The 27,997-nt window shown below is 38.9% G+C and overlaps 1 long non-coding RNA gene across 3 annotated transcripts in view; it reads left to right on the top strand.

Annotated features, from left to right (window-relative positions):
• The window catches only part of LOC103887116, a 38,469-nt gene extending 11,741 nt beyond the window's left edge, over positions 1-26,728 (top strand). For 2 of the 3 annotated variants that reach the window (XR_004185930.1, XR_002523987.2), the window contains one exon: positions 1,613-2,484. This is a non-coding gene — a long non-coding RNA (uncharacterized LOC103887116). Of the gene's footprint in view, positions 1-1,612; positions 2,485-25,329 lie in introns of those variants that run through there. The other variant, XR_004185929.1, reaches the window with a different exon arrangement.
• Positions 26,729-27,997: the final 1,269 nt, after the last annotated feature.

Raw genomic sequence — 27,997 nt, 5'->3', positions numbered from 1 at the left:
CCCTGTATCTGCCTTTGAGGGGAGGTCACCATTGGTGACACCAATGTGTCTTGAATTATACTCTTCTATGGAAGGCCCCACTTAGTAATTCTGAAAGATTCATTATTCCCACCTATAATCTAAAGTACCTGACAACTTATCTTGCTAGAATCATCATTTTAATCTCTAGGTGAATGTCCAAGATATATGTTATTGTTTATATCTTGACTGCCATAGTTACTGTAAGCCTGCCCTAGAAAACTGTGATCTCCTTAAAAACAAGGACCGCATTTTGCATCTTCATCATCTCTTTGAGTCCAGCATGATGCTTGGTGCAAAGTGATGTATGCTTCGTAAAGACAGGACCAAGGTCTTCACCTCCACCCTACTACACCCAACAGTTCTCTTCTGCTTTTCACCGTGCTTGTGGTGGTGGTTTGACTGGAGTTGGAGGCTGCGTTTTGCCATATGTATCTGCCAATACTTCTCTTCAGAGAACTTTTACATAGGATGACCTCTTCAAGGCGGCACAAGAGAATGCCTGAGGGACATGTCTCTCAACCCCATGTCCATTAATTGTAACAAAATAGTTGCCTCATGGCTGGAACCCTCCTTTATCCCTGCTGGCAGTACCCAATAGCTCTGCTGGGCCAATAGGGTGAAGTCATAATTGGAGCACACTTTGCTTATAGAGATTAGTTGCAAATGCTAAGTTCAAGGAAGACTGGCCACTGCACCCAAAATAAACCGGGGAAGCAGCCCTTCTTATAATTTTCTCTCAACTTAGGGAGATAGTCCAAGAAAGAGAATTCTGGGGACTCAGATATAGAGAGAGCATAGACTCATAGATATTCGAAGATGAAGGGGCCTTAAGATCATTTTCCAGTCTCCTTACTTTACAGGTGAGAAAATGGAGGTCCAGAGAGAAAAGTGACTCACCCAAGCTGAAAACAATTGCAGGAAGAAAAGCCAGGATAGAACTGGGCTGTTAGAATCCTTGGTAGTGCACTTTTGATTTCACTCTTAAAATGCTCAAATGTCTTTTTCTGACAACATGTAGGGAGACCTGAGGTTGGACATAAAGACACTAGATGTAATACCCACCATATATTGTATTCGTGCTTCACACAAATTAATCTAAATATACCTCAAAATACCATATTTTGTTGGGTAGGCAACTGAGGCTCAGAACAGGATGCCAACTTGCCCAAGGACACTCAGTGGCTCAAACCTGATCTCACCTGGTGCTTTATCGGCTGTTTCTAGGCCCCAGGTTTCTGACAACATTCCAGGTGAAAGGACAAGTTGGAACCATTGAGAAACAAATGAGCATCTTGTAAACCCAAAATACAAGACCTTGCTAAACACCAGAGCTTGCCCGCAGTCAAGTTGTGAGACTTAAAATTTGTCTTTAGGGCATACAGCCACATCCACTCACCCCCCACACACCAAGGCTTCTGGAACATTTCTTTCTGCTTTAGATGTGTATTTCCAAGTGGTTAAAAAAAAATACTGGCTGAGGATCAGAATCCCTAAATTTTGGGTTTTGCTCTGCTACCATCTTGCGTGTTCTTTGTAGAGTTACTTTACCTTTCTTTCCTTTAACTTCTTTGTATCTGCAAAAATGATGAAGGAGTGCACTAAAGATGAGGAACTGAGTCACCCCAATGCCAAATGTAACAAGCTGTGGGTCAAAATTTGGATGTCTGCATTGGAAATTATTCTGAAGCCACAGACAGGGCTAAAAGGTAAGTACGGATAATTAGTTACTCTTGCCATAGACAGATTAAAGTGTTGACATCACATAGGACAAGAATTGGCCACCAACAGATGAGAGAACTGTTGATGTCCTTGAATTGGAAATGAACAAGCTTATTGGTTAGTTACTTATTCACTCTAACCCAGAAAGCTGCAACTTGTGAAAAAAGTTTTTGCTGGTAACACACAGGAAACAGAAAATGTAGTATTTTTCCCAGTGGAAAAGCACTCTTGTACCACCAAGCAGAAGAGAACATGATGTCTTTTCTTTTGATGTAATTTAGGGTGATTCACAAAGTGTTCATAGCAGGGAAGCTGATGGAAAACTGACATGCCCCTAGACTTGAGAGATGCTGTCTAAGTTTAAAAAGGAAACAGCTTATTGTAAAATGTATTTGAATCCTACGACCTTCCCATATCTGTGTAATTAGCAAAAAGGCAAGCTGCAACCAGAGAGGTAAAGTATCAATTTATGTCATACTTATTTATTGAGAACCTCCTCTGAGCTGTGTACTATGTTAGGCAGAGAAAACAAACAATAAGCAAGACACAGTCCCTGGCTCCATGTGATTATCAGGGAGGCTAGGAAAAGTCATCTCTGCTTGGACAATCCCTTTCCAGAAATACCTCTCTTCTCCTGAAGGGACATGCATATGTACGTATTATAATAAATGAATCTAGAAAATATATAATATTTATATATAATGTGTTATATTTCATAAAAATATTCTACCATTTGTGTAATATGCTATATATAAATATATATAACATATTCTAGATGTATATCTCATATAATGTATAAATATGGTAATATATTAATATAGAATATATAACCTATTTTTGTATAGTGTATATCTAAACTATATATTATACATATATAAAATATATAATCTATACATTTTATATATACATATATATAAGACCTATAGTAAGTCACTGAAGTTTCAGAGTTTATTTGTTCCTTTGGTTAGAATTTCCTTAACAAATACAACCTACAGTATGCCGGGCAGATGAATAAACCAGAAAATGCAACTCAATGCAATTTTGTGTCATGTTAGGACTGAGTTCTACACGTTATCAGAACATAGGTCTGGGAACCAGGGAAGACATCTTGCTGAAACCGCCAATACGAACTAGCTCCTTGAAAGTGTGTGGATAGGGTGGGTTTGGGAGGAAATGAGAGTAAATGACAGGTGCAAAGTCCCAGAGGAAAGTAGAAACATGTCACCTTCTCTAAAAAGCAAAGAGATGCGTGCTTACAGTCGAGATTCAAACAAGGAATGGAAAGTAGAGAGGATGGAGTGATAAATAAGGGTCAGATCATGGCACAGTAAATGTTTTGACTTTGACACGAAGGCACTGGGGATCACAGGGCAATGACACTATCTGATTATTCTGGATTAGGGGAAGCAAGACCAGAAGGAGGAGAGCATGCCTATCCCATCTATTAATACTTCCCACTGTCAGGTTCAAAGTAAGAAGTGAATATGTACCTGTTACATGATGGATAAATAAATGAGTGAACTATTTCAGAGCCTGTTACACTATTTAGGTTAAAGAAGATTGGGTTTAAACAAAGGTAATGAAAGTAGAGATACCCTGATGTGGATCTATTTAAAATATTTAGAAAAGTAGTGGCTGGGCATGGTGGCTCACACCTGTAATCCCAGCACTTTGGAAGGCTGAAGCGGGCAGATCACTTGAGGTCAGGAGTTCAAGACCAGCCTGGCCAACATGGTGAAGCCCTGTCTCTACTAAAAATACACAAATTAGCCAGGCGTGGAGGCACGCACCTGTAACCCCAGCTACTCGGATGGCTGAGGCAGGAGCATCACTTGAACCTGGGAGGCGGAGGTTGCAGTGAGCCAAGATCATACCACTGCACTCCAGTGTGGGTGACAGAGCAAGACCCTGTCAAAACAAAACAAAACAAAACAAAACAAAAACAAGTGACTAAATGGACATAGGAGTTCAGAGATGACTTTCAGGTTAGTTTTTCTTGGTGAGTTGCTACTTGCATATGTAACAATTGCCATGTTTTTGGAGCTGTTCTGAGTGTTTACACATGATCATTTAACCCTCATAAAGACCCTATGAGTTAAGTAATATCAATATCAGATGAGAAAAAGGAGGCACAGAGGGGTTAATAATTTATTCCAGGTCATACAGCAAGTGACTATTAGGTCCGGGAGTTAAATTCCAACAATCTGGCTTTGGTGTGTACTATTCTGGGTATGAGGTTTGTGTCTGCTCTTAGAAGTCATGGGAGAAGAATGTGCGTGAAGAAGAAGAAAATGAATTGACATTGAGACTTGTGAAATTTAAGTTTTCTGTGGAATACCCCAGTGGAAATAGCAATTAGACAAGTGAATATTTATAATAAAATTAATTAAAACTTCACCTAAAGTACAAACTCTAAGAAAATGGTTACAAAGAAACCTGAGAGTTCACTGCAGTTAGAATAAAACTACTAATAAAGGAAGCAACTACATGAGTGTCAACAATCTGAGATGAAAGTGTTGGGGGTATAGAAGACAGGAGTGGACTTTTAGGGTGTGCATGAAGAAAGTAGGAAGGTTAAAAAGGAGGCCAGATAGAAATTTCATGAAGGAGGGCCTGGAATTTAACGGCATTGCTATGGGTACATTATGCCTGTGGGTTGCTCTCTATGTAATTTGTTTAGCAATTAATCCTACAGTAACTATTTATTACCAGAATAACTGTTTATGATTTTCATTCCACAGGGTGTGTTTAGTCGTTTAAACTGATTTTTTTTTGTAATAAATCTATAAAGGAACCCCACTACACATTGAAGAGGAAAGGTGTTTGAGCCAAATAATTAATAATTTTACACACATTTTGGTGGTCACAGCCTCTTGAAGAATAGCTGGAACAGAGATGAGTCCTACTTGAGTGTTTTATATAGTTCATTATAAACAATAGTTAACGTTTATTGAGCACTTAACCTGTTCTGGGCACTTTGAAAACATTCCATATACATTCTCTTTTTTAATCCACTTAACAAACTCATGAATTCGGTAAAATTTGTATTTTGCATTTCCATTTTGCATATGGGGACACAGAGGTTTAGAGAAGTGAAAGAAACCGTCCAAGGACCCAGGAGTGGTGAGGTTAGCAGAGGCACCTCCACCCACGCCTTCTGACCTTTACTCCTGCCCAGTGCTCTCTCTCTCTCCTAATCTGACAAACTCAGTCTGGGCCAGCCTGTGTGCTTCTTAACTAGAAAGTTTCCCAATGGTCACAGTTTGTTCTTTATGTTTGTTGTTCAAGACAAACCATTGCCCTGTAGCTGCTCTTCTCCCCACTGACTTATCTTTGGACTGGCTGGGAGGTGAAGGACACTGTCCTTGTATGTGCAATTCCCAATTGGCTACTTCCTGGTGAACTTGATTTCTCATTTTGGGGCCCAGGAGGGTGATCATTGCCTAAGAACATTCCAGAGTTTACTTCAGGCAAACTATGAAGATGGTAAATTCTGTGCCTTCTTCCTTTCATTCTACTTCAGTAACTGCCTGTTTACGGGCATTACTCAAATTCTCCAGCTTTCTTACCCTTTAAATAATTTTACGGAGCCTCCACTCTGAGTCTGGATTTGTGCTCTATGTTGGACATATAACAATAAGTAAGACAATTTTATTAGTGGTTTCAGGTATGTAGACCAGTTAGTATGGTACAGAAATGATACATGTGATAAAAAAGATCCTTCAAGGTAGAGAGAAGCACCAGGTAGGGAGTAATCAGCCAGTATTAAGAGTGAGGGCTTGATAGTTAAGGGTCAACTTCCCAGGGCTAGAAAAAGTTAAGCTAGCTTTTGAAGGATAAAAGATTCCCTAGACTGGATTTGGGGGTGATGTTAACTAGTAGGTAGAAGAATCAGTCTATTTAGTGGTGCAGGGTCTCTATTAACAGGGCGCGTACTGGAAACCGTGAGTGGTTTATTACGGCTGGGGCACAGGCTGTGAGATGGAGAGAAATAGGAAGTGAAGCTGAAGAGGCAGGCAGCTTTCAGATTAAGGAGGGTTGTGTGTATCATGCTAAAGAGTTTAAACTTTCTCCCATTCTTCTGACTGAGAAAAGCCAAAGAAAGATTTTAATCAGGGCAGCAGCAGTATGTGAGTTTGGTTCTGAAAGTTTATTCTGGGGGCTTTTATGATCCAGTAGGACAGATTCTGGAGACACGGTTTGAACATGGGGCCAGTGTAATAGAGAGTGAGGGCCTAAATTAATGCGGAGCCACTGGAAAGACAGACAAGTGTTTTGAGAAGTATTGATGAGAGAGCCATGCTACTGAATGGGAATGCTGCTGGCCTTAGAGTTGTTAGGTTTATAAAATATTTTTAAAAATTCATGAATGGTGGTACCATTCACCGAGAAACGGAGGCCAGCTCTACCAGGTTTGGGAGATGCGAAAATAAATAATAAGTGTAACTTCAAACATGTTTCCATTTGAAGTTCTGATAACACATCCAGGTAGAAGTAATGAATTGGGGGCTAAAAATATAGATTTGAAGCTGAGGAGAAAAATCTGGGCTGGGGATAGAAATTCAAAAGTTGTAAGCGCAAACATGGTAAGTAAAACCAATTTATTTTTTTAAAGGCATAAACTTTATTCTACAGAGTGAGAAGAGAGCTGGAGAGAGGGTGGGCATTTATGGCATATCACTATTTAAGAATAAATTAAGGAAGAAGAAACAGATAAATAGTTTTCTGGAGATATAAGAGAAACCAGGAGAGAAAAGTTTCATTGAAGGCAAGAAAAGGGTTTTAAGGAGTTAAATGTCAACAGAACAGCAGAAATACAGAGTGAAAAGGGTCAGCAGAGGCTGTGCCTGTTAGTGGGTCACTAGAGACCCTGGAAGAACAGTTTCTCTGAAGGGATGAGGCCCAAAGCCAATTAGCAGTAGGTTAGGGAATAAACAAAGGTTGAGCAAGGGGAAGGAGAAAATGCAGACTACTCATTTAAGAAGCTGAGGTTAGAGAGGGTAAGTGATTTTGTGGAAGGTAATAAGGCTCCTCAGTGGTATTGTCTGGGACTTTATGTCAAGTGGTCTGACTCATTAAAATGCCTTTTGGGACTTTCTATTTATTTATTTAAGTATGTATTAGTCACCTACTCTGTTCTAGACACCTTGGAGTTAGACACCTTAGATATTATAGCATACAAAGCGAGTTAGGGAAGACTGTCAAGAACTGTGAAGGGTCTGAAACTTTATTTTACTTGCAAGCTAACAAGGTAGTCTGCTGAAGTGTCATAGGTATTGGCACATGGTATGAGATTTTGGAGTCAGAGACAAAAGACACCTGGGTACTTACAACAATAACAATAACCAGTAACTTCATTTTCTCAAGCCAGTCCCTGGGCGTCGATTCCCATAGGGTGACATGAATAGGGCCATGTGATGCCCGCACACGTGATGCATAGTGTTACAGGAAAGAAATACTGAGTTTAGCAAATTTGAATCTTTTGTAATTGGCAATGCACATGCCTAATCGTCGCCCCAGAGAGAGAGACATTACCTTTGTTATGTTGGACAGTAAAGAATCTTCTCTCTGCTTTGAAGGGACACATGATCTCTAGCTTCCTAGGCTTATACACAACCTTGGAAAATCACTTCAGAACAAAGAGAGGCAGGGCCTCTGTCTACAAGATGTGCAGAAATTCTGGAGACCCATAGAAAATTGTCTCTTAACAATGATGTGGTAAAGATAAGTTGCCTACCCAATATATACATATATATCTTTTTCACTTAGCAACAAAACCAAATATATGTCAAGCAGCAATGTACCTAATTGAAGACAATGTGGTAGCTGGAGCTCAAGCAGCCTTCTTGTAGCCTTACAGATTATAGCTACTTAGGCTGGTGTGGTGGCTCATGCCTATAATCCCAGTACTTTGGGAGGCCAAAGCAGGTGGATCCTGAGGTCAGGAAATCAAGACCATCCTGGCTAACATGGTCTCTAACTAACATAGAAACCCTGTCTCTATTAAAAATACAAACAATTAGCCAGGCATGGTGGCGGGCACCTGTAGTCCCAGCTGCTCGGGAGGCTGAGGCAGAAGAATGGCCTGAACCCAGGAGGCAGAGCTTGCAATGAGCCGAGATTATGCCACAGGGCTCCAGCCTGGGCGACACAGCAAGACTCCGTCTCAAAAAAAAAAAAAAGATTATAGCTACATAACAAAAAGGGTAAAGCATAAGGACAGGAGTCTAGGTCCCTGATGACTTTGTCGTATTTTTATAGCAGCTATGGACTGCTTAGCTCTGAATTTGATGTAGGTGGATAAATATTATGTGTTTAAGCCATCATAGTTGGGTTCTGTTATTCACAACCATAGACAAATAGTTACTATTAGTAAATAAGTGCAATTACTAATTTGGAAGAAGAAAAGAGTACTAGATAGTAAGATATCTGAGACCAGAATTATAGTCACAGTAATTATGAACTTACTGTGTTAACTTGTCAATTGACTTCTGTGAACTTTATATTTCTCAGCTTAATATTATGAACTTCATAGCTCTTTTTTATCCTAAATTAAAATTTTAAATTTTAAGAATTTAATCCTAAACTCTTAAACTAACCTTTTATATAATATTTATTTTTAATATTAACCTTTCTTTTTAATATTTTTAAACATTAATTTTAGTTGACAAATAACTATATAAGATACAATGTGATTTCTGACCTATGTAAGCATTGCAAGATAGTAAGGTAATCAAATCAAGGTAATTAACATATTCATCACCTCAAATATTCATCATTTATTTGTGGTGAGAACATTGAAAGTCATATCTTTCAGCTATTTTGAAATATACAATACAATATTATTAACTACAGTCATCTTGCATTGCAACAGAACTCTAGAACTTATTCCTCCTAACGATTAGGAGTTGAAGCAAGTGGATAAATGTGTTTTGCTATTACTTGTAATGGCAAAAACGCAATTACTTTTGCACAAACCTAACATTATAACTTTGTACCTGTTGACCAACATCTCCTGTTGACCATCATCTCCCCATAAACTACCCTCATAGCCCCCACCTGCCTCTGATAACCACAGTTCTACTCTCTACTTTTGTGAGTACCATTTTTTTAGCTTCCACATATAAGTGTGCCTGGCTTATTTCACTTAACATAATATCCTTCAAGTGTATCTGTTGTAAATGATAGAATTTCCTGTTTTATTTTTTCAGGCAGAATAGTATTCCATTGTGTAGATGTACCGCATTTAAAAAATCCATTCATTCATTTTTGGACACAGATTTTTTTCATATCTTGGCTATTGTGAATAATGCTGCAATGAACATGGGAGTGCAGGTATCTCTTTTGGTATACTGATTTCTGTTTCTTTGGGTACATATCCAGTTGTGGGATTGCTGGATCATATGGATAATTCTATTTTTAGTTTTTTGAGGAAACTCCATACTGCTTTCCAAAATGTCTGTACTAATTTACAATGCCACCAACATTGTGTAGGGGTTTGCTTTTCTCCACATCCTCACCAACACTTGTTATCATTCATCGTTTTGATAATAGTCAATATAACAGGTGATATCTTATTGTGGTTTTAGTTTGCATTTCTATGATTAAAAATTTTGAGCATTTTTTTTCATATAGCTGTTGGCCATTTGTATTTCTTCTTTTGAGAGATGTCTATTCAGGTTCTTTGCCCGTTTTTAAAATTGGGTTGTTTCCTTGTAATTGAATAGTTTTGAGTTCCTTGTCTATTTGGGATATTAGCTCATTAACAGTTATGATTTGCAATATGATTTGCAACTATTTTCTCCTAATCTGTGGGTGATCTCTTCACTCTGTAATTGTTTCTTGTGCTGTGCAGAAGCTTTTTAGTTTGATGCAATTCCATTTCTTTATTTTTGCTTTTGTTGCCTGTGCTTTGGAAGTCATACCTAAGACCAATATAATGAAGCTTTTCTCCTACATTTTCTTCTAGTAGCTTTATAGATTCAGGTGTTACATTTAAGTTTTTCATCCATTTTGAGTTGATTTTTGTAAAAGTGGTTAGATAAGAGTCTATTATTATTATTCTGTACATGGATATCCAGTTTCCCCAACATTATTGTCTTTTTTAAAAAAATCCCTTTTTTTATCCTTCAAAGCTCATTTCTTTTTTTTTTTCTTATCCTTCAAAGCTCATTTGATCTATATCCCATTTTCTTTTCAACAGGAACCCATCTGAAAAATAAATCCATAAACAATACAGATAATGGCTTAATTTGCTACTTCCCTGTCCCCAACATAAGAATGTGTGTACTTTAGAGATGCCTTAACCCAGGGGTATGACTTTTGGGGGAGGGGGGGTGATATCTTTACTGTTATTATTATTATGCTTTTAAGTTCTGGGATACATGTGCAGAACGTGCAGATTTGTTACATAGTTATACATGTGCCATGGTGGTTTGCTGTACCCATCAATCCGTCATCTACATTAGGTATTTCTCCTAATGCTATCCCTTCCCTAGCCCCCCACCCCCCGACAGGTCCCGGTATGTGACATTCTCCTCCCTGTATCCATGTGTTCTCATTGTTCAGCTCCCACTTATGAGTGAGAACATGTGGTGTTTTGTTTTCTGTTCCTGTGTTAGTTTGCTGAGAATGATGGTTTCAAGCTTCATCCATGTCTCTATGAATGACATGAACTCATCCTTTTTTATGGCTGCATAGTATTCCATGGTGTATATGTGCCACATTTTCTTTATCCCGTCTATCACTGATGGGCATTTGGGCCGCTTCCAAGTCTTTGCTATTGTGAACAGTGCTGCAAGAAGCATACATGTGCATGTGTCTTTATAGTAGAATGATTTACATTCCTTTGGGTATATACCCAGTAATGGGATTGCTGGGTCAAATGGTATTTCTGGTTCTAGATCCTTGAGGAATTGCCACACTGTCTTCCACAGTGGTTGAACTAATTTACACTCCCACCAACAGTGTAAAAGCGTTCCTATTTCTCCACATCCTTTCCAACATCGGTTGTTTCCTGACATTTTAATGATCTAATTAAACTAAAGAGCTTCTTCACAGCAAAAGAAACTATCATCAGAGTATACAGGCAACCTACAGAATGGGAGAAAATTCTTGCAATTTATCCATCTGATAAAGGGCTACTATCCAGAATCTACAAAGATCTTAAACAAATTTACAAGAAAAAAACAACCCCATCAAAAAGTGGGAAAATGATACAAACAGACACTTCTCAAAATAAGATATTTATGTGGCCAAAAAACATATGAAAAAAAGCTCATCGTCTCTGGTCATTAGAGAAATGAAAATCAAAATCACAATGAGATACCATCTCACACCAGTTAGAATGGTGATCATTAAAATGTCAGGGGTGTGGCTTTTTAATGAGTTTTCCAATACCTTTAAGTTCGGTAAGGGAGGAACTTAACTGAAACATCTTATAATAATGCAAATAGCTTGTATGTCATAGCTTCTTTGTCCCTAGTGCTTAGCATGGACCCTGACATGCTTAGTTCCTCAATAAATATTGTTGAATGAATGAAAACACAATAGCATTTTAAAAATAAAAACTTAAGAGCAAAAGAAAAAAAAATGGGGCATGACCCACTTTGACCTGATCTACTACCTCCACTGCCTTGCAAAGTGTGACCCAGAAGATTTCATGTAAAACAAATCCTTTGTAATCCAAAACAGACTAGATCAGACAGAAAAAAAAGATATTTAAGTTAAATGGTTTCTGATTATCTTTTTTTTTACTTTTTAAGGAACAGTAGGTCATTTGTTCATTGGAAACATTGCTGTCAATTTAAATTATGCCATCGTTTGAATAAATTGATATTGGATAATGAAGTTTCACTGAATCACTGAATGTCTACATATACTTTTTTCCTCTGGGCTAAATAACTTCAATTCCTCTAACCTTTTCTCATGAATTCTATTTTCTAGCTCTTAATCACTCTTTTGTTCTCCCATGAAATTGAATAAAAAAATGTTAACCAGTAACAAATATCACAGGATGATTTGTATATGAACATTAGCCCTATGTTCACCTTCAAATACATCATGCCATTGGTAGTGCTACCATCAGATTTAATATTTTATGATACACTAGAATACTTTTCTACCTTACTAATGTCTGGAATTGTCTCTTAGTTTATAGTAGTCTGTGGGTCCGTGATTCTAGCTATATAGATATTACCAAGTAGGCAAATAATTAGTATCAGGCAAACCAAACAGCAATTGGCAAATAGGATATTCTCATGTCTAATCTAGATATTTCATTTTTTCATTCATGAATCTACACATACATTCATTCCGTTGCCATGTATTATTTCCTTATTCTGTGACAGACTCTGAGCTAAATACTGGTATAGAGATAAAATGGAGTTCAGAGCAGTTCTCAGCTGTCTATTAAAGAAACAATTATAATAGAACATGATCAAGCACAAAGATATCAAGACAGGATGCTACACAAATATAAGAATGTACCTCAATGCAGTTGACATCTGGTGTCTTGAAGGATAAGCAGTTAGCCAGACAAGAAGAGATGATTGGTCAATTGCTACCTTGAGTGATACTAACATAATATATTCTAGTGACTACAACAAAAGAGTTGTAAGTTTGAGGGGGATTGTTTTATCTGTTCTTGCCATGACACAGGACCATGACTGAAGTGCAGATCCTTCCCTGTGTACTATGTTAGATGCTAGAGATAGAGCAGAGAACAAGCTAAATATGGCCAGGGGCTTAATGTCTAGAGGAAGAGACACAGCACTGAACTAATGGTTAAAATCAGAGTGACCTATTTTTACTTAGGACATTCTGATTTTATTCCCTTTTTCTAACTTAATTAATAACCATGCCCCCTTTCACTGTTGAAAGTCCCAGTTTGAATAATAAAGTTATATGGTCATTGTTCTGGGACAATGTGATCATTGCTACCCTAGAGGTAATATAGAATAGCATGGGAGTTCTGGGGGAAGAACACCAAAAAGAAACTTCTAACCCAGTTGGTGGGCCAGTACACTGATATTACAGATGACATATTTCTAGAAATTTCCAAATGATAACAATGAGGCAAATCCCTTGCCAGATTTTTTAAAACCCCATACTATCCAAGTGGCTATTTTAATAGTCTGGTCTAAGCAAGCATTGATAAGTCGGTTACACTGGTGTGAAAATGAAGATATCAAGTGAGAAATCAAGTTGTGTTCATGAGAAGTCAGTTTTTCCTCTGTGCAATTAAGAGAGAAACACAATCAATAGTGTATGCTTTTGGAAGGGTAAAAATATCAATGGATTCACAAGATTAAGCAGGTTTCTGCTGGAAGAATGTTTGGGCTGCCATTGAAATGAATCCTGAAGCCACACAAATGAAAATCTATTTCAGAATTTCTTGCAGGACATGGAAATATTCAAGTAAAATGTTTGTGCATATTTAGAAAGACATTGATACACATATAATGACTCCAGGTATTGTTTCTTCCCCATTAAACGAATATAGATACCTTGGAAAACGAAACATGAACATTTAGATTTCAAAAGGCAAAACATACTTTGAGAGTCGATTGAATTGACAAACAACGTTGTATAAAAATGAACCTTATCTTCTCTTTGTGAGGTTGAGGGAGGGGTTCCTTGAGCTGAGAGTAATCCAGTCAGGAGACCCTAGCAAGCTAAAGAGGAACGGGGCTAAAGAGACATCTGTCCTCATTTATTCAATTATCATTCTCAATTTTCTGTAGCTACAGGTCCACTTCAGAAAAAAAGGACAGGCTCTGAGAAGAGTCAGGATGACTTTTAGAGGGTCAGGATTGGAAGAAGAAAGAAAGAGAGGAAAACAATATTTTTAGCATCTCTACATGTCGGGTACTGGGCTGAGTACTTGCCTTATAATACTTTTTTGATTTCAAGAATGACCCATTGGTAGATATGACCTGGGAAGGCCGTGGCTCAGGAAGGCTAAGTCCGAATTTAGACCATATACAGTTGATTGCAGGCACCTCAGTTAAAGCCCAGTTTAGTTAAACTCCAGTGACTGTATTATTTCTTCTCTTTATTCCTTAAGGCATTTCTGAGGTCAAAAAATAATTTTTGATATGTGACATTGGTTAAAAGAAAGGGGATTCCAGATGAGGAGACCATGGTGAATCAAGGTGTTATTTTATCCAGGGCTAAAACATGTTTATAAAAATGTATCTTAGAGTCTTCCATTATTGCCACAAGTTGCCACAAGCAGATATGTTCTTGCAGCAGAACAAAAAAAAAAGAAAAAAAGATGAAATTAGAGAACATTATTATGTTTTCTACAAAAGAAGAACCAGAACATTAATCATGGGGCCTGTATCAGTTAGACTTCTTTGTTGCAAGCAATAAATGCCATTTTTGGTTCACTTAAGCAAACAAAGAAGGAAAAGCCGAAGAACTGAGTTGTAGGATGCACAAGAGCTGGGACAGCTTCTGGAATCAAGGAAGCAAAATGGCCATTTTTTTTTTTTTTTTTTTTTCTGGGAGCTATGATCAGCATAAAGATCTAAAGTGCAGAAAGAGAGAATCAAAAAGCTCCAGCTTGGATATGGGCCACCCCTTGATGAGTGGAGCAAGGTACCTTGATTGACAGTGACAGAGAGAGTTCTCCAGAGCAAAATCCATATTAAAAATCACATGATATCAACAAAGAAACATCTTACGACATCCCATCTCTTACTACTGTAGTTTAAATGTCCTTCCCCTGTATGTTAGCTTCCTAGGGCTGCCATGACAAAGTAACACCAATTGGGCAGTTTAAGAAAACCAATAAATTTATTGTTTTATAGTTCTAGAGGCTAGAAATTTGAAATTACGGTGTCAGCGGGGCCATGCTCCCTTCTAGGGAAAATCTTTCCTTGCCTCTTTTTAGTTTCTGGTGGCTCCTGTCAATCCTTGTCTTTTCCCGGCTTCAGTCTCTGCTCCCATCATCACATGGATTTTTTCCCTGTGTGTGTCTGAGCACACGCTCTCTCCTTTTTAAGAATACCAGTCATTGGATTTAGAACACATCCTAATCTACTATGACCTTATCTTAACTAATTACATCTGCAAAGACCATATTTCCAAACAAGTTGTCATTTTGCACTTCAAGGTAGATGTGAATTTTGGGGTGATAATTTTCAAACCTTTATACTTTGTCTTCTTTTGGAATCATTTGGTTTTCTGTATCACAAACTAACTATCCTGTCCTCTAATTTACAAATAAAATGTGTTTTTATATAGAGTTATGGTTCTTTAAGGGTAAGGACAAGGTCATGTTCATCTTTGCTTGTTCAGCATCTAGTAGAGTGTCTGGTATATTGTAAGCACAAAAGCAGTTTATTGAATGAATGAATAAATAAACCAACCAGAAATGAATTATTCAACTAATAGGAGACATAAGGGAAAAAAAATAAAAACTACAAAGGAATCAGGAATGGCACTTGGCATGTATCCCTATACAAGATTATAGAGTTCCATGGTCCTGTCGTATACCCAAACAACACTACTGCAGAAACAGCAAATAAAAGCATGTTTCCTATTCCCCACAAGGGTTTATAATGGCCTGAATATTGAGAAAATTGACCTTGCTTCCACTTTGATTCTTACAAGTTCTCAGATAAAATAGACAATTTACAACTTCCATGTATTTTCTCTATATTTCTCAACTAGTTTGCCTTTTCCTAGTGTGATTACATCATGCAACCCTGTTTACCTCCTCTGGCCTTGGCCAACTTCCTTTACTTTCACACCCATTGCAAAGCGGTTTTGCTTTTCCTTCAAGGATTTTATTTTTATACCCTGCTTGTCTGTGCTTAATTTACATCTTCTCCTCCAGCTTCAAAGGTTTGCTGAGGCTATGACTTCACCTCCTTAACAGTGGTCACTTTCTTCTTTGAAGTTGAGTATTCATTTGAAGAGAGATGCTGTGTCTTTTGGCTCCTTCTCCTAATCCGTGCTGTCAGGAGATGAGGGAAAACACAGTTGCCCTAATGATTTGATAGGATAAGTCTGATACTTTCTGGATTTCAGGAACCAGTCCACTTCCCTGCTATGAATTGGAATGAGAGAGAAAAATGATTCTAATTTTAGGCTGAATCTTTAGAGGTTCTTTTCCTTAGGCATTACTGTCATGGGAATGTTTGGGGGCATAAGTGGGGACATGAACATCCCTGAAAATTGCCTGGTGGGGATAGGCAGCAGGCTGTCTTTTATTGTTGACCCCTGATTCCCACAACGTAACCTTCCTCCTTTGCTGTGCCTGCCCTGATCGTACTTCGAGTTTACAATTACAATTTGTTTTTCATCCTGTTCCATGTCCTTGGAGAGAGATCACTTTGATGACGGTGCCAGAAACTAATTGTGAGGGGAACCAATTGTATGGGAGGATGAAGTCCATGGAGCCAGAGATCCTCAGCATCCTGAAGAGAAGGGAGGTGCCATAAGGGAACATGTTTCCAGGGAAGACTCCAGGCTTCCTTTCCTGGAGACCTCTCAGAATAGGTTGTTCAGCCCTCCTACTGGAATTACTGAGTCTTATGTTTGGAAGGGACCATATTAAGCTGTGCTGTTTAAGTTCTTTAAGAGTGTGAATTCCCTGGGCTATGAGTTCCATGTTGTCTAAATCAATGGGCCGATGTGGTACCGTAGAAGAGTTGGCTTAGAATCCGGTCAACTAGTGTCAGAATCTTGGGTTCTACCTCTGGCTGGGTTACTTTATTAACAATATTATTAAAAATACCAGCAAGCATTTATTGAGTACACATTATGGGCATGTTGTTGGGCTGAGTGCCTTACTCTCAACATCTTAATTTATCACAATAATGGTTCTATGAGTAGGTATTATTATTGTTGTTGTCATTAGGTTTTACAAAATAGAACACAAATACATAAGGCACAGCTTCTAAGATCACAGAATTAGTAAAGGACAGAATTATTAGGGAAGAGCAAGGCCTTGCAAGTTCATGTGCATGCTTAACAACTACATAATACTGCCAAACACTAGACTACACATTTGCCAAGTCTTGTTTCCTCATCTGGAAAATGAAGACAATAATCCTATTTATAGATGTATAGGATTAAGTAAAATTGTTACTGGGTTGTGAAAGTGAGTAGCCAGTTACCTAGAATATAGGCTTTCAATATGATTGTCAGTGCTTTTTTATTTCCTCCCTTCTCTTTTTTGCAGACCACAAACCTTAAATCTTACCTTGGGAGGCATCCTGTTCTACATGGCCGTGGGAGATTGCTTGGTAATTTGTCCCAGTAGTTCCATGGGGCTTACCGGCCTGTTTCCAGCCAGCCCCATGAGAACAAAGGCATTAGAGGTACTATACAAGGCTGCCAGGGATTCCCTGTCTACTCTGGGCACATCCTACTAAGCATGAGGCCCTGATACATGTTGGCCAGAGGAGGCTGCCTGCTGCTCCCCGTTTCACAATATCTTGATGAAATGTGGTTCAAAAGTGCACCAATGAGGCTTACACAATCTCCCACTCCTTCAGAATTAAGAAACTAAAGCATGTTTCCGGCTCCTCTACAGCCCAAATGGGGAATCCTATCAACTCCATAGCCCCTTGGAACTCCCAGTGGGGGAAACCTAAACCTGAGGCCCACTTTAGCCTTCTTTCCCTAAGGAGCTCTTATTGGCCTGCTCTATGAAATTCTCACCATGATCCTCCAGAGTCCATGCCCCTACTTTACACATAGAAAACTGATGCTCAGCAAGAATCAGTAACTTGCTCAAAATCACACATGAAGAATGCAAGCTAGAGCTGTCTGATTTCAAAACTCTTTACAATACTTTGCTTTCCATTATTTGCACTGGTCTGGCAGTCCAGGTGACAAAAATCTAGCAGAGCCATTTATTCATTCATTTACAAATATTTGTTAAGAATCAATGATGTCCTAGATATAGATGCTGGGGATACAGCAGTGAGTAAACAGAGCTTTTCTGTTCTCACCCAGAGCTTACCGTCGAATGGAATAGGAAACAAACAAGAAACAAACATATAGATATATAAAATGTCAGGTAATAGTAAGCACCAAGAAGAAAATACATGCGGCTGAGGAAGACTTCTCTGTGAAAGTGACTTCTGAACAGAAAATTGGATTAAGTGGGAAAGTGGTTCATGCAAATATCGGGGAGGAACAAAGCAGGAAATGGAAAATTCACAGCCTCTGATGCAGGAGTGTGCTTGCTGTGTTCGAGAAAGAGCATGGCGATAGCTAGAGACAGGCGGGTGAAGGAAAGTAGGAGATGAGGTCAGAGAGGTGACATTACAAATGGCCCATGCAAGGCCACTGTGGGGACTTGGCAGTTTTCTCTGAGAGAAATGAGCTGGGAATGAGGGGTGAAGTGGCTGGGACAGTGGTACATCTTCAGCAAGTTACGGTTCCAACACTAAGCAATGAAGGGGTTGGATTTCACTGGTGGTTGCCGAGCTGGCTGCACAGTGAATTTCCTAATGACTCAGTTAAAGCTGTGACTACCTGGAATCCACCACCAGAGACCGTGATTCAGTAAGTCTGGGGCGCAGGCTCTATTGATGGTTCTGATACCCAGATATATTTGGCAACCATTTCCCTAGACTCACTCTAAGACTTTGCTGATCAACGCCTCTGTTAATGACCCCAAATCTGTACATGGACAAGAGCTGTAAATACAATATGAAATATTAGCCAGTGTGAAAAGTCTTCTGTTATCTTATCTATGTAAGGATTTGCAGTATGATCTTATTACTTCTCTCTCTCATCACTTATTTTCTCCCTCTGAACATGCGGAAGAGATTAAATAGCTAAAGAGAGCAAATTACTACATTCTAATGCAGAAGGCTATTGGATTAAACCCTCTGTGTTTCTGTGTACCTTTTGATGGCCTGTGAATTGACTTAAACTGGAAACGTATTTACTATCTAAATAATCTGCTTGATATTCTGTAACATTACTCCAATTACTCATCCTTTCAATAAATTTAATCTATTGATTTGAGTGTCTTATTCTATTTCACACTCTCTCCTTTGCTCAAGAAAAGCCTCAGTAGTCTCATAATAAAGGTGAAATTAGATTTAAAATGCTCAGGGAATTTTTCTCCCCTCACACTTCTTTATTCCAAACCCAGATATGATATGAAGCATGAAAAATAGCTATATTTTCAAGAGAATCAATTTCAAATTTGAGAACTGACATGGATAGGTTTACCTACTGATTCATGTGCTGTGTTCTAGATAGCATTTTGAAATGTGTGGTCACATGTGTGCCTAAATTTTTAGATGATTTTAGACCATAGATTTCTGTGGTGCCAGTCAGCAATCTCTATAAAACAAGAAGTAAATATTTTAGGTATTTTGGACCATATTGCAACATGGTCCACTGCAACATCTCTGTTGCCACTACTCAGATCTGCTGTGGCAGTGCAAAAGCTTTCATGGACAATATGCAAATGAATGAGTGTGACTGAGTTTCAATACAATTGTATAGACAGAAACAGGTGGTATGCCAGATTTGGTAAGCAGGCTTTGGTTTGCCAAATCCTGATTTAGTCTAATTGTTATGTTTTTGTTTTTCTTTATATTTTAAATTAAGAAAATTAAGTCCCAGAGATGATATTTGACTTGGATTGATTGTAGCACTGCTGAGACAGGAACCAGAGTCTTTTGACCCAGATCAATGCTCTTTCAACTGTACCAGGCTGTTCCTACTCAGGGGCTCACACTGATAGCGCAGGAGCTCCAGCTTCCAAGGCAGAGCTAGAAATGAGTTGAGTGCAAGCTGATTAGATCTTGATGTGGACATGAGTTGACTGTCCTCAACAGTCCTTGACTGTTGCCTGTCCTTCCTCTTCCCTTTCTGGTCGTGGTGCTGTGGGAGGCACTTCTCACCCTAATCTCTTTTAAGGGTACATTTATACCTTCTGCAACCACAACACTAAAAGAATCCAGAATATGTTTCTGAACCAGCTATGAAGACGGCATTGATGTTAGCCCCAACTGCACCTGCAAACGCAATCCATTATCCCTTTCTTTTGTTAATAACCTGTCCCTTCAGACAGGTCCCTACTCGCTTTCCTCTGAGGACAATTTTTACTCAGATGTACAACTGATTGCAGCTACAATTTCTCTCTGGGGCCTAAAACCCCATTCATCTTACTTTTTTTGAGAAGTGAGATAAAAGTAAGTGTATTGCTTATCTCTGTGGAACAGGAATTTCCAAGTTCCAATTTCCTGTGGATCCCACAATCTTGTCCCAAAATGTTAAATACATTTTTGTCTTCTTGTGGTGTTTATCTTCCTGTTTTCCTCTCACTCGCAATACTATAGATATTACATTTATTCTTTTTTTGCTCTTTCTTATATAAATCCCCCATATTAAGTTGACTTTTGATCTAAAGTTCTAGAATTTGCTGTGAAATTGTCACTTTCTGTTCTTTAATGAAGGTTGAATAGTCAACCTTAATGAAGGTTGAAAGACAATAGTCCTTTCTACCAACTGTGAATTTCTCTACTTCATGCTGCTGAGTCCTCAACAATGATTTCAAACTCCTTCCAACAAAGTAGTTCAAAGTACTCCTTTCCCCCGATTATATTGACAACATCCATATACATATATATATAGTTTTTGAAACAGACTCTCACTCTGTCATCTAGCCTGGAGTGCAGTGGCATGATCTCAGCTCACTGAAACCTCCACCTCCTAGGTTCAAGCAACACCCATATCTTAAGCTAAACCTTGAATCTCCAAATGGTTTATTTCCTACTCAACTCAGGAATAAAATTTAAAGAGATGACATTTGTGGCCATTTGTGGAAGTGCTTTGCAAATATAAAATGCTGTCACTTTTATTGTTTTCATTTTCAACATTTTTTCTAGGCTCCTTTATTTTCATGCCAACTGTCTGGATACTGGAATTTTAAAAAAACCTCAACAGATTTCCAGCATCTGGTTATTGGGCCTCTCCTTTCTTAAGTTCTAGGATTAAAATGTTCTTCACTCACTATTACTAAAAATTAATTCTCTGAAATTATTTTTGAAAATGTTTAAAGGAAAATATAGTCCTGCCCTTTTAAGGATCAAAAGTCATTTGTATCAGCAGAAAAAAAGGTTGTAAAAATCCCATATGACAAAACCTGTAGTAAAACAGTGATCTTACATAAGTCTTTGCAAAATAAATTCTACCCAACAGAGTAGTTTAGAGGAAGAAATGATTTAGACCTGTGATTTCCTACAAATCTTTTCTAAATTGGAGTAAGAATTAGAACTACTGCAAAAATATCAGAAATGAATAGTGCTACTACTCATCTCTGTTCTTCCTCATCATGGCAGCCTATGAAAAAGCAAGCTGTGGCCATGAGTAAAATTATTCCGGTAAAATACATTGAGGTTGTATACTTATGTTAACGGTCTTCAAAAAAGCTTACTTACCCTAACATGAAAACAGTGAGTGGCTAGCCAGGTACAGTGGCTCACGCCTGTAATCCCAGCACTTTGAGAGGCCAAGGCAGGTAGATCACTTGAGGTCAGGAGTTCAAGACCAGGCTGGCTAATATGGGAAACCCCCTGTCTACTAAAAATACAAAAATTAGCTAGGTGTGGTGGTGCATACCTGTATTCCCAGCTACTTGGGAGGCAGAGGCACAAGAATCGCTTGAACCCAGGAAGTGGAGGTTGCAGTGAGTCAAGATTGTGCCATTGCACTCCAACCTGAGTGACAGAGTGAGACCCTGTCTCAAAAGAAAAAGAAAAAAGAAAAAAAAAAGAAAAGAAAAGAAAAAGAAAACAGTGTGCAGTTAACAGGGTCTCTTTGCAAACTTTAAGTCATATTTATTTTAATGCTGTATCAATTTCTGCCCTAGTTTTTGGTAGACTGATTCATAAACTAATCAGTTAACTAACTGATCACATATCATCATATGCAGGTAATGTGCTAGGCACTGTAATAGCAGGATCTGCTCTACGGGCAACATGGCTGTTACTAGCACCTGGCTTTACTGTAGTTACTCACATGAAGTTGCCTTGCCACCATTCCCAGGGCTTCATTATGGTCTTAAGACTGTTTGGGTTGCTGTAACAAAATACCTTAAACCTGGTAGCTTATAAACAACAGAAACGTATTTCTCACAGTTTTGGAGCCTGGGAAATCCAAGATGAAGCACTGGTAGATACTGTGTCTAGTGAGGTCCTCTATCCAGGTTGAGAGAACAGCAGCCTCTTGCCATGTCCTCAAATAGTAGAAGGGATTAACTCGCTCTCTGCAGTTTCTTTTATGAGGGCATAAATCCCATTTGTGAGGGCTCCACCCTCACGACCTTATCACTGCCCAAAGGCCCCACTTCTTAGTACCGGCACCTTGGAGGTTAGGATCTCAACATATGAATTGTAGGGGGCACAAAATTTAGACCATGGCAATCAATTCTCCCATTTTATTATTTCTATGTGCATAGTCCATTCTGCTGACAATAAAGGAATACATTAGTTCCAATACCATCCAATGTTCTAATTGGTGAGCTATCTCTTATTCTTCAAACCTCAATCTACATCTACTGAGATCTACTATGGGCCTGATGACAGGTAGATACTAAGAATACATGAATTAAATAAGACTCCTTCTGGGCTAAGGTGTGAGGATCACTTGAGGCCAGGAGTTCAAGACCAGCCTGGGCAATGTAGTAAGACCTTGTCTCTACTAAAAATTAAACATTAGCTAGGCTTGATGGTGCACACCTATAGTGCCAGCTACTCAGGAGGCTGAGATGGGAGGACCACTGGAACCCAGGAGGGTGGAGGCTGCAATGAGCTGTGATTGCCCCATTGCACCCCATCATGGATAACAGAACAAGATCATATCTCAAAAAAAATTCTCCTTTAAGTTGAGAAATATACTTGTGAGCAAAGAACTGTCATACATTGTGACATATACTTTATGTATATTTCACATGGTGAAGGGCAATCTTCCCTGAAGAAATGACACTTGATTTAATCTTGTAGGTAAACAGGCATATTACAAATCTTTCATGAGGGTAGCTCCACCAACTGATAGATCCATTTTCAAAACTATAAAATCAAACCTTGCCTGTTGCCTCAGACTTCAAACACATTCAAATGCTTCTTCTATCCCAAAGTCCCTCCTCAGTGACAATTGACTACTATTCCATGACTAGACTAAGTACAAAATTCTTTTACTGCTGAGAAATATTTGTATCTGTTTCAGACACTATCCTAAATATTGCAGGTGACTTCTGAGCATTATTTATTTGAAAGTCGCAGCATTTCCCTTTATTATTTCTCCAGTAATTTTCACTGGGTCTCTTTGAAAATAGGTCTCTGTCGCTTGTCTGACTTGATAGATTCCATTCTTATACAGTAAATTCTATGCAACTCTAAATTTCTCAACATCTTTCTTTGAACGCCATGTTTTTCTCACTTACTGTTCCAGTTGCATGACAGATTCAGGAGTTTGATGCAGGTGAACAGTAGGAAAATTATGAAGAGAGTGGCTGGGTGCGGTGACTCATGCCTGTAATCCCAGCACTTTGGGAGGCCAGGTGGGTGGATCACTTGAGATCAGGAGTTTGAGACCAGCCTGGCCAACATGGTGAAACCCTGTCTCTACTAAAAATACAAAAATTAGCTGGGGGTGGTGGCGGGCACCTGCAGTCCCAGCTACAGGAGGGAGGCTGAAGTGAAAGGATTGCTTGAACCTGGAAAGTGTAGACTGCAGTGAGCCGAGATCGCACCATTGCACTCCAGCCTGAGTGACAGAACGAGACTCTATCTCAATGAAAATAATAATAATAATAATAAATTAAAATTATGAAGAAAGAAACACAGAGAAGAGGAGAGGCCAGAGGAGGAATTTCTCTGCTGTAAATGGAAGTAAAAAGTAGCAATTTTAATGATGATTTAGGCATCCAGATCTTCAGTAGGAAAAAGTTAGGCATTCCAGCCACAAGATGCAGAGAGGCACAGGACAGAGCCTCAAGAGGGAGAGAAGAGCAGGGCAAAGCCTCTGAGGCAGGAGAGGAAGATGCCAACTTAGGAGGACACCTCTGTAGGAATGTCTGGACCAGCAGTACACATGGGGTGGAGGCAGGAGGTGAAGCTGAGGAAACAAGGTTTGGGGGGAATTTTTTAAAGGGGTAGTCAGAGAGACCATTCTGATAGGAGATATTTGAAGAGGCATCTGATTATGAAGTGTTTTATATGCTATGCTGAGGATTTTGAGCTTCATCTTTAACATGGGAAATTTAGGAAAGATTTTAATGGTGCAATGAAGCTAGGAGATAATGCATTTTTTTTCCTTAAATTACTTTTGGTGACAATAGTTAGAATTGAAGAGACTCAAAAATTACAGGGCTGGGCAAGTTGGCTCATGCCTATAATTCCAGCACTTGGGAAGGCCGAGGTGGAAGGATGGCTTGAGGCCAGGAGTTCGGAAGCAACCTGGTCAACAGAGTAAGACTTGATCTCTACAAAGGAGAAATAAAATTATCCAGGCGTTGTGTTGTACACTTTCATCCCAGCTATCTGGGAGGCTGAGGTGGAGAATCACTTGAGCCCAGGAGTTGGAGGCTTTAGTGAGCTGTGATCACACCACTGTACTCTAGCCGTGGCAACAGAGCAAGACCTTGCCTCAAAAAACAAACAAATAAACAAAAAAGAACAATAGGTTTGGAAGATATTGAAAAAGTCCTGAGTAGAAACTAAATTGGGGCGGGAAATGAAGAAATATTTTAAAGGGGTGGAATCACCCAAAATCATCCAAATTTAGTTTAGAAAGACATGGCAGACCGATTTGATTCATTCATCATTAATCGTGATTCATTCATCCATTTCTTTTTTTTTTTTTCATTCATTCATTTCTTCCACAAATATTTTGACTGCCATGTGGTAGGCATGCATGTGTTGGGCAGTGAACCAAACGGATGCCCACTCTCATTTGGTTTATAGCCTAGAAGGATAAAAGTATAAGAAGTAAATATAATTGCAGAGTTACTAATTAATAAGTACAATATATAGTTAGATAGAAGAAATAAGACCTAGCATTTGATAGATCAATAGGGTGATTATAAGTTAACATTCTTCTATTATATATTTCACAGAGTTAGAAAGTAATTTGAATGTCCATAGCATAAAGAAAAGGTAAAACACTTAAGGCGATGGATATCCCAGTTACTCCGATTCGATCTTTATGCACGATATGAATGTATCAAATTATTACATGTACTCCCAAAATATGTGCACCTATTATGTATTGTTAAAAAATAATAAAAACAAATAAAGTGTTAACATAGGGTTGACAAGACTGTTTTTTTAATGGGGTGGTTCAAAAGACTGTTCTGATCAGGAAATACCTGAGTAGGCACCTGAAAGAAGTGAAGGAATGAGCCCTGTGACATATTCAGGACACAGGTTTTCTGAACAGAGTCATGGTACAATCACAGTCCCTAAAGCAGTGCATGCTGGGAAGGTGTTTTTGTGAGAGGAGGAGCAGTTCGGAGGGTACTGCATATTCAGAGATTGTCTTTTGCCTTCAGTGTCTCTTTTCTTTTTCCCCAGTCATAAGACCTCCCTTGCTCTCTCTCAGAGTCTAGAACGTCCTGTTGGAACCTGCTGGAGTTCTAAAGGCATGTGATGTCCTGGATGTGACTGACCAATGGACACAGCAGGTATTTGAAGGGTTTTGATGCTTCCTTTCTGTTTTCAGTGCTATTTTTTGCTTTACTTCTTTTACAAAATTTTCCCCACAGAGGCTATTTATTACACAGCAGCAGCCAGCATGCACCAAGCAGAATTGCTTTTCATAATAAACCTATTCATCTTCTGGCATGTCAGAAATTTCTCAAATTGATACTTATAATAAATATGATTAATAACACATTGTATTTCAGTTGTTGCTGTAAAATAATTGGGAACAAATATCATATTGTGATGTTGACAGTGTTGGGTTGGTTGGTGCCAAACAGTGGGAGCAGCCAACTGTATTTCATTAACAGCCACATTGCTACAATGCTATTAAGTTTTTCATAATCCCTTTTACTCAAGGTTGGTCATTCATTCTGTTAGACAAATTCTTGCAATAATCACACTGGAAGTAAATCTGCCAGCAACAATCTCAGCTAGATGGGTTCTCACAGGGACATTAGGTACCCTGCCTGTGAAATATGCTAGGCAAGTATTGCAATGTTGGGCTTGTGGATTAAGGACTAATCAAGGAGCATGAGAAAGACACCAGGACTAATAGACATATAAATGGTGAACCTGAATTTGAAGTGGCAGGAGAGGGAGAAAAGGGCACGCCTTTTAAATGAAGGTAATATGCCTCATGACCCCTCAGGCTTTTCCAACCTCACCAGCTTCCTCGTTTGTCATATTTACTGCTCCTGCCACACAGTTACTTGTTGTTCTCCAAACACATTAAACTGTCCCACGGCTCCTCATATTGCATTTGCAAAATGCAATTTTCATTTCTGTATATTCCTCCCAACCCCCTTAAAAGTATAGTAAACTCTTATTCATCCCTCCGAACCTGTTTTAAGCTACATTTCCTCCTTGAAGCCATACTAGAACACTTGCCTACTCCTTCCACAGGGCTACCATGAAACTATATGCATTTGTCAATTACTATGTATTTTACACTGAATCACAATTAGTTGGTTTTCATGTATGTCTCTCCTACGCAATGAGTTCTTGGAGGCAGGGCTTACACTTAGTACAAAGCAGATGCTCGGCTCAGAGAAAGTGCTCACTAGATAATTCTTGAACTGAACTAAACTGAAGGGGACATAGAAACAGTCTGGGCAAAGAAAGGAACCAGAATTGCTGGTCATTCCAGCGACAGGCACAGAATGTCCCTTCCGTACAGTGTGCTAAAGGCCTGCCAATGACCCTAGATGCTTTAAAACATTTTTCGGCTGCGTGTGGTGGCTCACGCCTGTAATCCCAGCACTTTGGGAGGCTGAGGCAGGTGGATCACCTGAGGTCAGGAGTTTGAGACCAGCCTGGCCAACATAGTGAAAACCTATCTCTACTAAAAATGTAAACATTAGCTGGGTGTAGTGGCATGCGCCTGTAATCTCAGCTACTCTGGAGGCTGAGGCAGGAGAATCCCTTGAGCCCAGGAGGTGGAGTTTGCAGTGAGCCGAGATTACACCATTGCACTCCAGCCTGGGCAACAAGAGTTAAACTGTGTCTCAAAACAAACAAACTAACAAACATTTTTCATGGTTATACCCATGTATACGTCGCGCAGAGGAGTAGCCCAGAATCACAGATTCTGTGATAGCTAAGAATCACAGGATCTTAGCTTGGGATGAATTTTTTAGATAATTTTTCCCAAATCTGCATCAAATCACTTTGATAGCATTAAAATAATTGAGATTCCTGAGCCCAATTGTTGACTTATTGTATCATTCATGTATCTATTTAACAGCCATGTACTGAACATTCTTACTTGTGATAGGCATTCTTACTTGGGGTAGGCATTGGGTACCAAGTACTGAGTAAAGCTAACATGGGCCCTGAATTAATGTAGCTTATAGTCTTAAAGCAGGGAGGAGGGGGTCAGACAGCCATTAATCAATTAATCACACACAGTGTGATTATATAAATATATAATCATACACAGTGATTAAGAAATATTTCAGGGTGCTATGAGTATGTCAATGGCAGGATCTAACCTTGTCTGAGCTGAGTTCCAAAAGATAAGTAGAAGTCAAATTGATGAATGTAGATGGAAGGGTGAAAAACATCAGGCAGAGAAAACAGTTTGTTCCAAGACCCTGCACCCAGAAGGGAATTTGAAGCTGGGTGATATCTGAAGCATTGAAGGCAATCCTGTGTGGTTGGAGCATAGAGAGAGGAAGCTGGAGAGGGTGAGACCAACAAGGAACGTTTAGACTATATTATAGAGTTTTTATTTCAGTCTTTGTTCTAAGAGCTACAGAAGGCCTCCTAAGAGATTTTATCAAGAGAGTAAATGTTGAGTCATAGTTTTGTTTAAAAAGATTGCTCTGGTGGCAGTAGGAAGAAGAACTAGTATAGAGTCAGGCTGGCAAGTCAAGGGCTCCTGGCAGTGGTCTATGTGCTTGTAAAAGGGTAGTAATAGTGATGATAGAAAAGTTGGTGGATGTAAGAGATATTTAAGAGGATATATTGACAGGAATTGGTGATGGATTAAATAAGCATGAAGTGGAAGATGAAGATAGACTATAGAGAATGACAACCTTTTCTGAAGCAAATGAATAAATGTGAGA

The sequence above is a fragment of the Papio anubis genome, chromosome 8, assembly GCF_008728515.1.
Source record: "Papio anubis isolate 15944 chromosome 8, Panubis1.0, whole genome shotgun sequence".
Classification (NCBI taxonomy): Eukaryota; Metazoa; Chordata; class Mammalia; order Primates; family Cercopithecidae; genus Papio; species Papio anubis.
The sequence above is the reverse complement of the archived record's forward strand: the minus strand, read 5'-3'. Positions and strand labels throughout refer to the sequence as shown.